Here is a 13,986-nt window from a genome sequence, read left to right as displayed (position 1 = left end):
GAGTGATTTGACAATTTACATTAATTTTTGGATTGCATGCATGATGGATTCCATACTTTCCTGAATATATTTTACATGCATACCAAGTGTTTGTGAAAAAGCCCGTATGGCATTGTGAATTATTAATTATTCTACTCTTCTACTATACTGCCTGCTTTTAACAAAACCCTTGCAATCTTTTATTATGCTACTTATGCCTTTTCTGGCATGCTAATAAACATCTTGCATCTAATGGTCTCAATTTCTCATGCTATATTTCCATTGATGTCCTAATTACATGGATTCGCGACTATGTGTTTACGACATTCTTTTTTTCCTTAGAATTGATTATCACTTGTATATTCCTCATCCCGGTTCGAGCTATTTGATTTCATGTCCCTTTCTTTTCTCCCTTTTCAGGATGGCCACCAGGAAGGGTAAAGAGAAAGCCTCTAACAAGTCACCGGCAAGGAGAGAAATGAAAAGAGCACCAGCTGCGGAACCATCCTCAACATCAGTCAAGCCATCAATAAAGCGGGTCAAAAGGATCATCAAGGTCGATGGAATCGAAAAAGCTTTCCAACAAAGGACACTACGCGGTTCACTAACCGCTACTGTGAGCAGATGTTCCCCATCCTGGCTGAGCAAAACTACAACAATGAGCACCTACTCATCCTCCCTACCCACATTGTTGATCTTGTAGAGCCTCGCATTGAGCGTAGACAATGGGGATTCTTACGGAGGTAGCCACAGCAGGTCAACCTCTCATGGGTAGTTGAATTCTACTCCAATTTTTACATGCCAGCCCTGCAGTCTGTCTATGTCCATCAAAAGCAAGTCCTTATATCTAAAGGGGCCATTCAGCGAGCTTTAGATCTCTCCCCTGCTGCAGAAGGATTGGATGCATACCAAGAATCCTCTGTCAAGTGCCAGACATACCAATTTGATTGGGACGACGTCCTCAGAGTTATAGCACAACCTGGCGGCAGATGGATCTATGGATACCATCGATCCCGACCTAAAGGCATATTGGCTTCAGCACTTACCTTGGAGGCTCGAGTGTGGGCGCAGATCATGTCCCACTATGTCTTTTCGAGCACTCACGAGTCCTCCTTCACTACAGACATGGCTGTTCTCATCTGGTGTATCCTTATAGACCAGCCTCTCAATTTAATGCGACACCTCTGGCAAGCCATAGGACACGTACAGATTGCGAGCAACCTACCCTTTCCCGCCTTGGTTTCAGATATCTAGTCTCAGCAGCCAGAGTCTCCTACAGAGCTGGGGACACCAAGGCCATAATTCTGTAGGATGATTAGTATGTCCCCAACGGAAAGTACATCAGACCCTCAGCAACCACTACCAGCCGGACTGTAAACTTGGCCAGAGATATTCATTCTCCTTCCACATTACAAGCACCTTAAACAAATCACCTGCTCCTTCAGATACTTCAGAAGTTGGACCGGGTAGACTGGCAGGCAAAGCGAATGGAGCGCCATAACAAGCACCGATTTATATACCTCAAGGAGCTGATTGTTGGGAACTACCCACCGGAAGCAAAACTAGACACTCCGGACTCCACTTCACCTACCAGCACTGGGAGCCATGACGACCCCGACTGTGGAGATGCTGTTACCAGCCCCCCTTTCTTCCTGACTGATGGCACCGAGGACGGTGCCAAGCTTTATGTGTGGGGAGGTTGGTCAGTACCTGACTTCTGGAGGTAATTGCTTTTTCTTAACACCAATAGGTTATTTTCTCTTTTGTTAGATAGGATAGATTGCATAGTGATAAGTTTTTGCATGTATGTTTTACTTGGTTGAAAAATAATAAGTTTCTTTTCAAGACCCTATTTTCGACAATTTCACTAATTCAAATACCTATTCTAAGTTTAACTTGTCTGAAGATTGTAATTTGTAACATGGTTTAGAGCTAGAATACACAACCCAGTGAGATTTTGAGCATAATTGTATGGTTACATGATTTGACCATTATTTTTATTCTTGTGTGTTTTCTCTCCTCTATGATTACAATCTATGATTTGTTCCATTCTATATGTCCATTATTTTGTGTATTTTCATGCTTATATGTGATTGAGGTCGTCATTTGTTATTAGCTCACTTATCCCAAATGGCCTACCACCCCCATTTACCTTTGTTTACCACTTTGAGCTTTTTAATCCTCATTTGTTCTATATGTCACCACATCACTAGCCTTAAACGAAAAAATAATTAATTACTCCAATTGAATCTTTGGTTAGCTAAAGATAGAGATTGTGTATCGATTAAGTGTGGGAAACTGTGGGAACCTAGGTTAATAGGAATGTGTTGTATTTTCACTTCATTTAAATATAGAGAATTTGGGTGCCTACTCATATGAAACTAGAAAAACCATATGCATTGAAATGATTTTTACCTAAAAAAAAATCCAAATTTAGGGGAATAAAAGCACCCCAATGCTAAGTTCAATAAGAAGATCAATGCATATGAGATAAAATAGAAGAACATTTAAATACATGAGTAGGTGAAAAACACAATGTGAGACTGTGGGTAGTTAGGCATGAATTTAGAAGCATAGGAAATGTGTGTGCGTTAGGTGAAAACTTAGGTTAATCAAGGATTCAATTCTTAGCTCACTTGGCCATACATTTATCCTCACCCTTACCTAAGCCCCATTACAACATTGAAAAAGACCTCATGATGTTTGCATGTGTGCACTAAATATTTTTTGATTGGTTAGATAAAGAAAAAATTTTAGAATGCATGAGTAGAGGAGACTAGAGCGGATTACCCTATACACTTGAGTGATTAGAATACGTATACACTTCCAGTGAGGGTTCAACGCTTGACTCTATGTTCCCAGCTTTCATAAGCCATCTTCTCACAAGCTTACTTATATTTTATTGTGTGATTTGAGTTAGTGGAATATGAATTTTATTTATCTTGGAGAACTTGTTCATTTCCTTAACCAAGTAGGCATAGACATTTCATCATATAGTTGCATTCACATATATAGGTTGCATTGCATGAGTCTTACTTTCCCCATTCATTCTTTCTAACTCCTTGAGGTTAGCATGAGGACATGCTAATGTTTAAGTGTTGGAAGATTTGATGCACCACTATTTCGTGGTACATCTGATGAGCGGATAATTTGTACCCTTTTTGGCATTGTTTTTAGTATGTTTTTAGTATCTTTTAGTTAGTTTTTATTATATTTTTATTAGTTTTTAGTTAAAATTCACTTTTCTGGACTTTACTATGAGTTTGTGTGTTTTTCTGTGATTTCAGGTATTTTCTGACTGAAATTGAAGGTTCTGAGCAAAAATCTGATTCAGAGACTGAAAAGGACTGCAGATGCTGTTGGATTCTGATCTCCCTGCACTCGAAGTGAATTTTCTGGAGCTACAGAAGCCCAATTGGCACGCTCTCAACTGCGTTTGAAAGTAGACATCCTGGGCTTTCCAGCAATATATGATAGTCCATACTTTGCCCAAGATTTGATGGCCCAAACCGGCGTGGCAAATCAGCCTCAGAATTTCCAGCGTTTAACGCTGGAACTGGCATGAAACTTGGAGTTAAACGCCCAAACTGGCATGAAAGCTGGCGTTTAACTCCAGAAAAGGTCTCTACACGAAAATGCTTCACTGCTCAGCCCAAGCACACACTAAGTGGACCCAGAAGTGGATTTTTACGTCATTTACTCATTTCTGTACACCCTAGGTTACTAGTCTACTATTAATATGATCTTTTGACATTGTATCTGAACATCATGACATTTTTACACATTTCATTGTATACCTTCCACGGCATGAGTCTCTAAACCCCATGGTTGGGGGTGAGGAGCTCTGCTGTGTCTTGATGGATTAATGCAATTACTACTGTTTCTTATTCAATCATGCTTGCTTCCATTCTAAGATATCACTTGCTCTTAACCCGGATGAATGTGATGATCCGTGACACTCATCATCATTCTCAACTATGAACATGTGCCTGACAACCACCCCTGTTCTACTTTAGATTGAGTAGATATCTCTTGGATTCCTTAACCAGAATCTTCGTGGTATAAGCTAGAGCTAATGGCGGCATTCAAGAGAATCCGGAAGGTCTAAACCTTGTCTGTGGTATTCTGAGTAGGATTCAATGACTGAATGACTGTGACGTGCTTCAAACTCCTAGCAGGCGGGGCGTTAGTGACAGACGCAAAAGAATCAATGGATTCTATTCCGGCCTGACCGAGAACCGACAGATGATTAGCCATGCTGTGACAGAGCATAGGAACGTTTTCACTGAGAGGATGGGAGGTAGCCACTGACAACGGTGAAACCCTACATACAGCTTGCCATGGAAGGAGCCTTGCGTGTTTGATGAAGAAGACAGTAGGAAAGCAGAGATTCAGAAGATGGAGCATCTCCAAAGCCTCAACCTATTCTCCATTACTGCAAAACAAGTACCTATTTCATGTTCTTTTGCTTTTCACAATCAATCCTGATAATTTCTGATATCCTGACTAAGATTTACAAGATAACCATAGCTTGCTTCAAGCCGACAATCTCCGTGGGATCGACCCTTGCTCACGCAAGGTATTACTTGGACGACCCAGTGCACTTGCTGGTTAGTTGTGCGGGATTGCAAAAGTGTGATTGCAATTTCGTGCACCAAGTTTTTGGCGCCGTTGCCGGGGATTGTTCGAGTTTGGACAACTGACGGCTTATCTTGTTGCTTAGATTAGGACTGTTTTGTTTTTATTGGTTTAGAGTCTTTTAGTTGAGTCTAGTTTCATATTCTAAGTTTGGTGTCAATTGCATGCTTTTGTTTTTTTTTTTAATTTTCGATTTTGCATGTTCTTAGTCCCTTTTTGATTCATAAAAATTCTAAGTTTGGTGTCCTCTTTGTATTTTTCCTTTAAAATTTTCGAAAATTAGTGTTTGATTTTCTAAAAATTTTAAGTTTGGTGTCTTTTTGTGGTTTTTCTCTTTCCTCTGTTCAAAAATCAAATCTTTTTCATAAAACTTTTCAATCATATCTTTCTAATTGTTTTTTTCAAAATCTTTTTAATTAACTAATTGATTCAGTTCTCAATTTGCTTTGATTTTGTTTTCTTTTTTATTTTCGAATTTTTTTTAATTTCCTTTTATTTTATTTTAATTTTTTTCGTTTAATTCAAAAAAAAAAACAAAATTTATATATTTGCAATCATTATCATTTCCCTTTTGTCCATTATGGACCTAAGAGGGATTGATCAGTCCTAAAGGACTCTGGGGTCATATGCTAACCCCATTACAGCTGCATATGGGAGTAGCATCTGTACACCTCCCATCAAAGCAAGCAGCTTTGAGCTAAATCCTCAACTCATTATCATAGTGCAGCAAAACTGCCAGTATTCCGGTCTTCCACAGGAAGAACCTACTGAGTTTCTGGCACAGTTCTTACAAATTGCTGACACAGTACATGATAAAGAGGTAGATCAGGATGTCTACAGACTATTACTGTTTCCATTTGCTGTAAAAGATCAAGCTAAAAGGTGGTTGAATAACCAACCTACAGCAAGCATAAAGACATGGAAACAGTTGTCAGACAAATTCCTGAATCATTTTTACCCTCCAAGGAGGATGACACAGCTAAGGCTGGACATCCAAGGCTTTAAACAATAGGATAATGAATCCCTTTATAATGCCTGGGAGAGGTATAGAGGTATGCTTAGAAAATGCCCCTCTAAAATGTTTTCAGAGTGGGTACAGTTAGACATCTTCTACTATGGGCTCACAGAAAAAGCTCAGATGTCTTTAGACCACTCAGCTGGTGGATCTATACACATGAGGAAGACAATTGAAGAAGCTCAAGAGCTTATAGACACTGTTGCTAGAAACCAATCCTTATATTCTAGCAATGAGTTCGTTCCAAAAGAGGAAGTCATGGCATTAGTCACTGATCCTAATCCTCAAGAACAGATGAATGAGCTTAATCAACAATTGCTCCTGATGACAGAATAGTTAGCAGAATTTAAAGAAATGCTCCATGATACTAAGGTTGCTAACAAGAACATAGAACTGCAGTTGAATCAAGCAAAACAGCAAATATCTAAACAGATAACAGAAGAATGTCAAGCAGTTCAACTGAGGAGTGGGAGAACACTGAATACCACTGCTCAAAAGAGCAAAAAGCCAAACAAGGAACAATTGACAGAGGATAACCAAACCAATGTTCAAAATCCCTCTGAGGACAGTAAGAGCCCAGAGAGGAATGTTATTGGCATTCAAACGCCAGAAAGGGAAGGAAAGCTGGCGTTAAACGCCCATTCCTTGCCCAGTTCTGGCGTTCAAACGCCAGAAAAGGGGGAAAAGTTGGCGTTAAACGCCCATTTTCCACCCAATCCTGGCGTTCAGACGCCAAGGGGAGATCAGACACCTGAGAGTGCTGACAGTAATCCCTCTAACAAGGCTTCTTCAACCACTTCTGTAAGAAATAAACCTGCAGCATCTAAGGTTGAAGAATATCAAGCCAAGATGCCTTATCCTCAGAAACTCCGCAAAGCGGAACAGGATAAGCAATTTGCCCGCTTTGCAGACTATCTAAGGACTCTTGAAATAAAGATTCCGTTTGCAGAGGCACTTGAGCAAATACCTTCCTATGCTAAGTTCATGAAAGAGATCTTAAGTCATAAGAAGGATTGGAGAGAAACTGAAAAAGTGTTTCTCACTGAAGAATGCAGTGCAGTCATTCTGAAGAGCTTACCAGAAAAGCTTCAAGATCCTGGAAGCTTTATGATACCATGCACATTAGAGGGCGCTTGCACCAAGACAGCCCTATGTGATCTTGGAGCAAGCATCAATCTAATACCTGCATCCACTATCAGAAAGCTTGGGTTGACTGGAGAAGTCAAACCAACCAGGATATGCCTCCAACTTGCTGATGGCTCCATTAAATACCCATCAGGCATAATAGAGGACATGATTGTCAAGGTTGGGCCCTTTGCCTTTCCAACTGACTTTGTGGTGCTGGAAATGGAGGAGCACAAGAGTGCAACTCTCATTCTAGGAAGACCTTTCCTAGCAACTGGACGAACTCTCATTGATGTACAAAGAGGGGAAGTAACCCTGAGAGTTAATGAGGATGAGTTCAAGTTGAATGCTGTAAAAGCTATGCAGCATCCAAACACACCAAATGACTGCATGGGCGCTGACATTATTGACTCTCTGGTAGAAGAGATCAATATGGCTGAAAGCCTAGAATCAGAGCTTGAAGACATCTTCAAGGATGTTCAACCTGATCAAGAAGAACCACAGGAAACAAAGGAATTTTCGAAAATTCCTCAGGAGGAGGATAAGCCTCCCAAACCTGAACTCAAACCACTACCACCATCCCTGAAATATGCATTTCTGGGAGGGGGTGAAACTTTTCCAGTGATTATAAGCTCTGCTTTAAATCCACAGGAAGAGGAAGCACTGATTCATGTGCTAAGGACACACAAGACAGCTCTTGGGTGGTCCATAAGTGATCTCAAGGGTATTAGCCCAGCTAGATGCATGCACAAGATCCTGTTGGAGGATAATGCCAAACCAGTGGTCCAACCACAAAGGAGGCTAAATCTAGCAATGAAGGAGGTAGTGCAGAAAGAGGTCACTAAATTACTAGAGGCTGGGATTATTTATCCTATTTCTGATAGCCCCTGGGTGAGCCCTGTCCAAGTTGTCCCCAAAAAGGGAGGCATGACAGTGGTTCATAATGAAAAAAATGAACTGGTTCCTACAAGAACAGTTACAGGGTGGCGTATGTGTATTGACTACAGAAGGCTCAATACAGCCACCAGAAAGGATCATTTCCCTTTACCATTCATAGACCAAATGCTAGAAAGACTAGCTGGTCATGATTATTACTGCTTTTTGGATGGCTATTCAGGGTACAACCAAATTGCAGTAGATCCTCAGGACCAAGAGAAAACGGCATTTACCTGCCCTTCTGGCGTGTTTGCCTACAGAAGGATGCCTTTTGGTCTGTGCAATGCACCTGCAACCTTTCAGAGGTGCATGCTCTCTATCTTCTCAGATATGGTAGAGAAATTTCTGGAAGTCTTCATGGATGACTTCTCAGTATATGGAGACTCATTCAGCTCCTGTCTTAACCACCTATCACTTGTCCTGAAAAGATGCCAAGAGACTAACCTGGTTTTAAACTGGGAGAAATGTCACTTTATGGTGACTGAAGGAATTGTCCTTGGGCACAAAATTTCAAACAAGGGAATAGAGGTGGATAAGGCAAAGGTAGAGGTAATTGAAAAATTACCACCACCTACCAATGTTAAGGCAATCAGAAGCTTTCTGGGGCATGCAGGATTTTACAGAAGGTTTATAAAGGATTTTTCGAAAATTGCAAAACCTCTGAGTAACCTGCTAGCTGCTGACACACCATTTGTGTTTGACACACAGTGTCAGCAGGCGTTTGAGACCCTGAAAGCTAAGCTGGTCACAGCACCAGTCATCTCTGCACCAGATTGGACATTGCCATTTGAGTTAATGTGTGATGCCAGTGATCATGCCATTGGTGCAGTGTTGGGACAGAGGCATAACAAACTTTTGCACGTCATTTATTATGCTAGTCGTGTTCTAAATGATGCACAGAAGAATTACACAACCACAGAAAAAGAATTACTTGCAGTGGTTTATGCCATTGACAAGTTTAGATCTTATCTAGTGGGATCCAAAGTGATTGTGTACACTGACCATGCTGCTCTTAAATACTTACTCACAAAGCAGGACTCAAAACCCAGGCTAATAAGATAGGTGTTGCTTCTGCAAGAGTTTGATATAGAAATAAGAGACAGAAAAGGGACAGAGAACCAAGTAGCCGATCATCTGTCCCGAATAGAACCAGTAGCTGGGGCGTCCCTCCCTTCTACTGAGATCTCTGAGACTTTCCCAGATGAGCAACTCTTTGCCATTCAGGAAGCTCCTTGGTTTGCAGATATTGCAAATTATAAAGCTGTGAGGTTCATACCCAAGGAGTACAGCAGTGTGCAAAGAAAGAAATTAATTTCAGATGCCAAGTACTACCTCTGGGATGAACCATATCTCTTTAAGAGATGTGCTGACGGAGTGATCCGCAGATGTGTACCCAGAGAAGAAGCACAAAGGATCCTATGGCATTGCCATGGATCACAGTATGGAGGACATTTTGGAAGTGAGCGAACAGCCACTAAAGTCCTCCAGTGTGGCTTCTACTGGCCTACTCTCTATAAAGATTCCCGAGAGTTTGTGCGTAACTGTGACAGTTGCCAAAGAGCTGGTAACCTACCTCACGGATATGCCATGCCTCAACAAGGGATATTAGAGATAGAATTGTTTGATGTATGGGGAATTGACTTCATGGGGCCATTCCCACCATCATACTCAAACACTTACATTCTGGTGGCGGTGGACTATGTATCTAAGTGGGTAGAAGCAATTGCTACACCCACTAATGATACCAAGACCGTGCTAAAATTCCTCCAGAAACACATCTTCAGCAGATTTGGTGTTCCCAGAGTACTAATCAGTGATGGGGGCTCTCATTTCTATAATAGACAGCTACACTCTGCTATGGTTAGATATGGAATTAGCCATAAAGTGGCAACTCCGTATCATCCATAGACAAATGGGCAAGCTGAAGTCTCTAACAGAGAGCTAAAAAGAATCTTAGAACGGACTGTGATAGCCCGAAGAAAGGATTGGGCAAAGAGCTTGGATGATGCTCTGTGGGCATACAGAACAGCATTCAAGACTCCTATAGGAACCTCTCCATACCAACTGGTGTATGGGAAGGCCTGTCATCTGCCCGTGGAACTGGAACATAAAGCCTACTGGGCATCCAGATTCCTAAACATGGATGCTCAGTTAGCTGGTGAAAAAAGATTGCTCCAGTTAAATGAGCTAGAGGAGTTCAGACTCAATGCCTTTGAAAATGCAAAAATTTATAAGGAAAAGGCAAAGAAGTGGCATGACAAGAAGTTGTCAACCAGAGTCTTTGAGCCAGAACAAAAAGTTCTGCTCTTCAACTCCAGGCTCAAAATGTTTCCAGGAAAACTCAAATCCCGATGGAGGGGTCCGTATGTGATCACAGGAGTGTCACCATATGGATATGTTGAGCTTCAGGATATTGATTCTGACAAAAAGTTCATTGTTAATGGACAGAGAATCAAGCATTATCTTGAAAGCAATTTTGAGCAGAAATGCTCAAAACTGAGACTTGAGTGAGTCTCAGTAAAGGTCCAGCTAAAGACAGTAAAGAAGCGCTTGCTGGGAGGCAACCTAGTCATTAGGAGGCTATATGATTTGTTTTTACAGAGGCAAGTATCAAAAATGAAGGAATTCACAGAGTTACAGAAGGATTCAGCTCAAAAAGCAGAGAAAAAGAGCTTACTGGCGAAAAAATGCCAGTAAGGGGCATTTTGGGCGTTAAACGCCAGAATGGGTACGATTCTGGGCGTTTAACGCTAGGAATGGTGCCATTTTGGGCGTTAAACGCCAGAATGGGCACCATTCTGGGCGTTTAACGCCAGGTGTGCAGAATCCTGGGCGTTTAGAAAAACGCCCAGTGATAAAGGCTTTCTGGCGTTTAACGCCAGCCAGGGCACCTGGCTGGGCGTTAAACGCCCAAAAGGGGCATCAAATGGGCGTTAAACGCCAGAATGGGTGCCGTTCTGGGCGTTTAACGCCAGAAAGGTGGGGGGACCACAATTTCGTTTTCAACTCAAATTTTTTTCAAACTTTCCTTTTATTACCCATACTCTTCTACATAAATGCACTTCAACCTTTCATCATTCACTCTCAAATCTTCACAAATCAAAACCATTCTTCAAATCTATCTCAAATTAATCCCAAATCTTCTTCAAAAACTCACCCTTTTTTCAAAATTCTCTCCATATCTTCTCAAATCTCTTCTTATTTTTTTCAAAATCTCCTTCCTCCCCCCCTTATAAGAACACGTTCGGCACCTCATTGCCCATACCATTCGAATTTGCTCCTCTCTCTCTCTTCTTTCCTTTCTTTTGCTTGGGGACAAGCAAACCTCTAAGTTTGGTGTGCTTTTCCGTGATCACTAAGCCAAGATTCATCAATATCATGGCTCCTAAGGGAAAATAAACCAATTTAAGAGGCAAGAAAGAGAATAATCCAAAGAATCTTTGGAATCAAGAGAAGTTCTTAACCAAAGAACATGAAGACCATTATCACAAAATAATGGGTCTGAGGTCAGTGATCCCGGAAGTAAAATTTGATCTGAAAGAAGATGAATATCCGGGGATCCAAGAGCAAATTCGAAACAGAGGATGGGAAGTTCTAACCAATCCTGAGACAAAGGTTGGAAGGAACATGGTTCAGGAATTCTACTCAAATCTATGGCTGACAGATAAGCAGAGAATGACTGGAACCGGTTACCATACCTACAGAACCATGGTCAGAGGGAAAGTTATGTACTTCCATCTGGACAAAATAAGAGAAATCTTCAAGTTGCCTCAACTGCAAGATGATCCTGACTCCTTTAATAGGAGAATGGTGAGAGCAGATAAAGGCTTGGATCAAGTTCTAGAGGACATATGCCTCCCTGGAACTAAGTGGATAACCAATTCTAAGGGTGTCCCAAACCAACTCAAGAGGGGAGACCTCAAACCAATTGCAAGAGGTTGGCTAGACTTTATTGGGCGTTCCATACTGCCCACTAGCAACCGTTCTGAGGTAACTATCAAGAGAGCAGTGATGATTCATTGCATTATGCTTGGAAAAGAAGTGGAGGTTCATCATGTTATTGCTTGTGAGATCTACACAATTGCAAATAAGAATTCCACTGAAGCCAAACTGGCTTACCCAAGCTTGATCTCCTTGCTCTGTAAAGAGGCTGGGGTAAAAATGGGAGTAGATGAATTCATACCCATTGAACACCCAATCACCAAGAAGTCAATGGAAGGACAAGTGCAAGACAACTCTATCAAAAGGAGGGCGCAGGAGTTCCTCCCTGAATTTCTTGAAATTGGCTACTGGGCCAGCCTAGAAGCATCTATCACCAAGTTGCAAGAGACTATGGAGCAACTTAAGGAAGAACAGCAGAATCAGAACTGCATGCTCTGCAAATTGCTGAAGGAACAAGAGAAGCAGGGGCGTGAACTCCAAGAGATAAAATGCCAAAAGCTCTCCTCTCAAGCTGAGGGAGCATCCACTTCTCAAAATCAAGGTTGTTGAGTCCTAACTCTGTGAAAACCTCTATCATTAGGAGCCTATGTTTTGCGTTTTTTTTGTTTTGTTTTCTATTTCTAGTTTCATCTTATATTTATTTTCTGAGTCTTGTTCTTAATTCATAATTAATAAAATTTGAAGTTTATGCCTTAAAGCTATGAATGTCCTATGAATCCATCACCTCTCTTAAATGAAAAATGCTTTAACCACAAAAGAACAAGAAGTACAGGATTTCGAAATTAATCCTTGAAACTAGTTGAATTAGTTTGATGTGAAGACAATACTTTTTGTTTTCTGAATGAATGCTTGAACAGTGCATATGTCTTTTGAATTTGTTGTTTTGAGAATGTTAAAATTGTTGGCTCTTGAAGGAATGAGGAGAAAGAGAACTGTTATTGAGGATCTGAAAAATCATCAAATTGATTCTTGAAGCAAAAAAAAAAAATTTCGAAAAAAAAAGAGAAAAAGAAAGAAAAAGAAAGAAATAAAATTGTGAACCAAGGCAAAAAGAGTGTGCTTAAGAACCTTGGACACCTCTAATTGGGGACTCTAGCAAAGCTGAGTCACAATCTAAAAAGGTTCACCCAATTATGTGTCTGTGGCATGTATGTATCCGGTGGTAATACTGGAAGACAGAGTGCTTTGGGCCACAGCCAAGACTCATACACTAGCTATGTTCAAGAATCATTATACTTAACTAGGAGAATCAATAACACTATCTGAGTTTTGAGTTCTCATAGATGCCAATCATTCTGGACTTCAAAGGATAGAGTGAGATGCCAAAACTGTTCGGAGGCAAAAAGCTACTAGTCCCGCTCATCTAATTGGAACTATGTTTCTTTGATATTTTGGAGTCTATAGTATATTCTCTTCTTTTTATTCTATTTTGATTTTCAGTTGCTTGGGGACAAGCAACAATTTAAGTTTGGTGTTGTGATGAGCGGATAATTTGTACCCTTTTTGGCATTGTTTTTAGTATGTTTTTAGTATCTTTTAGTTAGTTTTTATTATATTTTTATTAGTTTTTAGTTAAAATTCACTTTTCTGGACTTTACTATGAGTTTGTGTGTTTTTCTGTGATTTCAGGTATTTTCTGGCTGAAATTGAGGGATCTGAGCAAAAATCTGATTCAGAGACTGAAAAGGACTGCAGATGCTGTTGGATTCTGACCTCCCTGCACTCGAAGTGGATTTTCTGGAGCTACAGAAGCCCAATTGGCGCGTTCTCAACGGCGTTGGAAAGTAGACATCCTGGGCTTTCCAGAAATATATGATAGTCCATACTTTGCCCAAGATTTGATGGCCCAAACCGGCGTGGCAAATCAGCCTCAGAATTTCCAGCGTTTAACGCTGGAACTGGCATGAAACTTGGAGTTAAACGCCCAAACTGGCATGAAAGCTGGCGTTTAACTCCAGAAAAGGTCTCTACACGAAAATGCTTCACTGCTCAGCCCAAGCACACACTAAGTGGACCCAGAAGTGGATTTTTACGTCATTTACTCATTTCTGTACACCCTAGGTTACTAGTCTACTATTAATAGGATCTTTTGACATTGTATCTGAACATCATGACATTTTTACACATTTCATTGTATACCTTCCACGGCATGAGTCTCTAAACCCCATGGTTGGGGGTGAGGAGCTCTGCTGTGTCTTGATGGATTAATGCAATTACTACTGTTTCTTATTCAATCATGCTTGCTTCCATTCTAAGATATCACTTGCTCTTAACCCGGATGAATGTGATGATCCGTGACACTCATCATCATTCTCAACTATGAACATGTGCCTGACAACCACCCCTGTTCT

The 13,986-nt window shown here is 40.8% G+C and overlaps 1 pseudogene; it reads left to right on the top strand.

The window, feature by feature from the left end:
* Positions 1 to 13,986, top strand: part of LOC130963521 (uncharacterized) — a 72,685-nt pseudogene that overhangs the window by 39,476 nt on the left and 19,223 nt on the right.

This window comes from Arachis stenosperma, chromosome 1 (assembly GCF_014773155.1).
Source record: "Arachis stenosperma cultivar V10309 chromosome 1, arast.V10309.gnm1.PFL2, whole genome shotgun sequence".
Taxonomy (NCBI): domain Eukaryota; kingdom Viridiplantae; phylum Streptophyta; class Magnoliopsida; order Fabales; family Fabaceae; genus Arachis; species Arachis stenosperma.
This window is presented reverse-complemented; position numbering and strand designations above follow the sequence as displayed.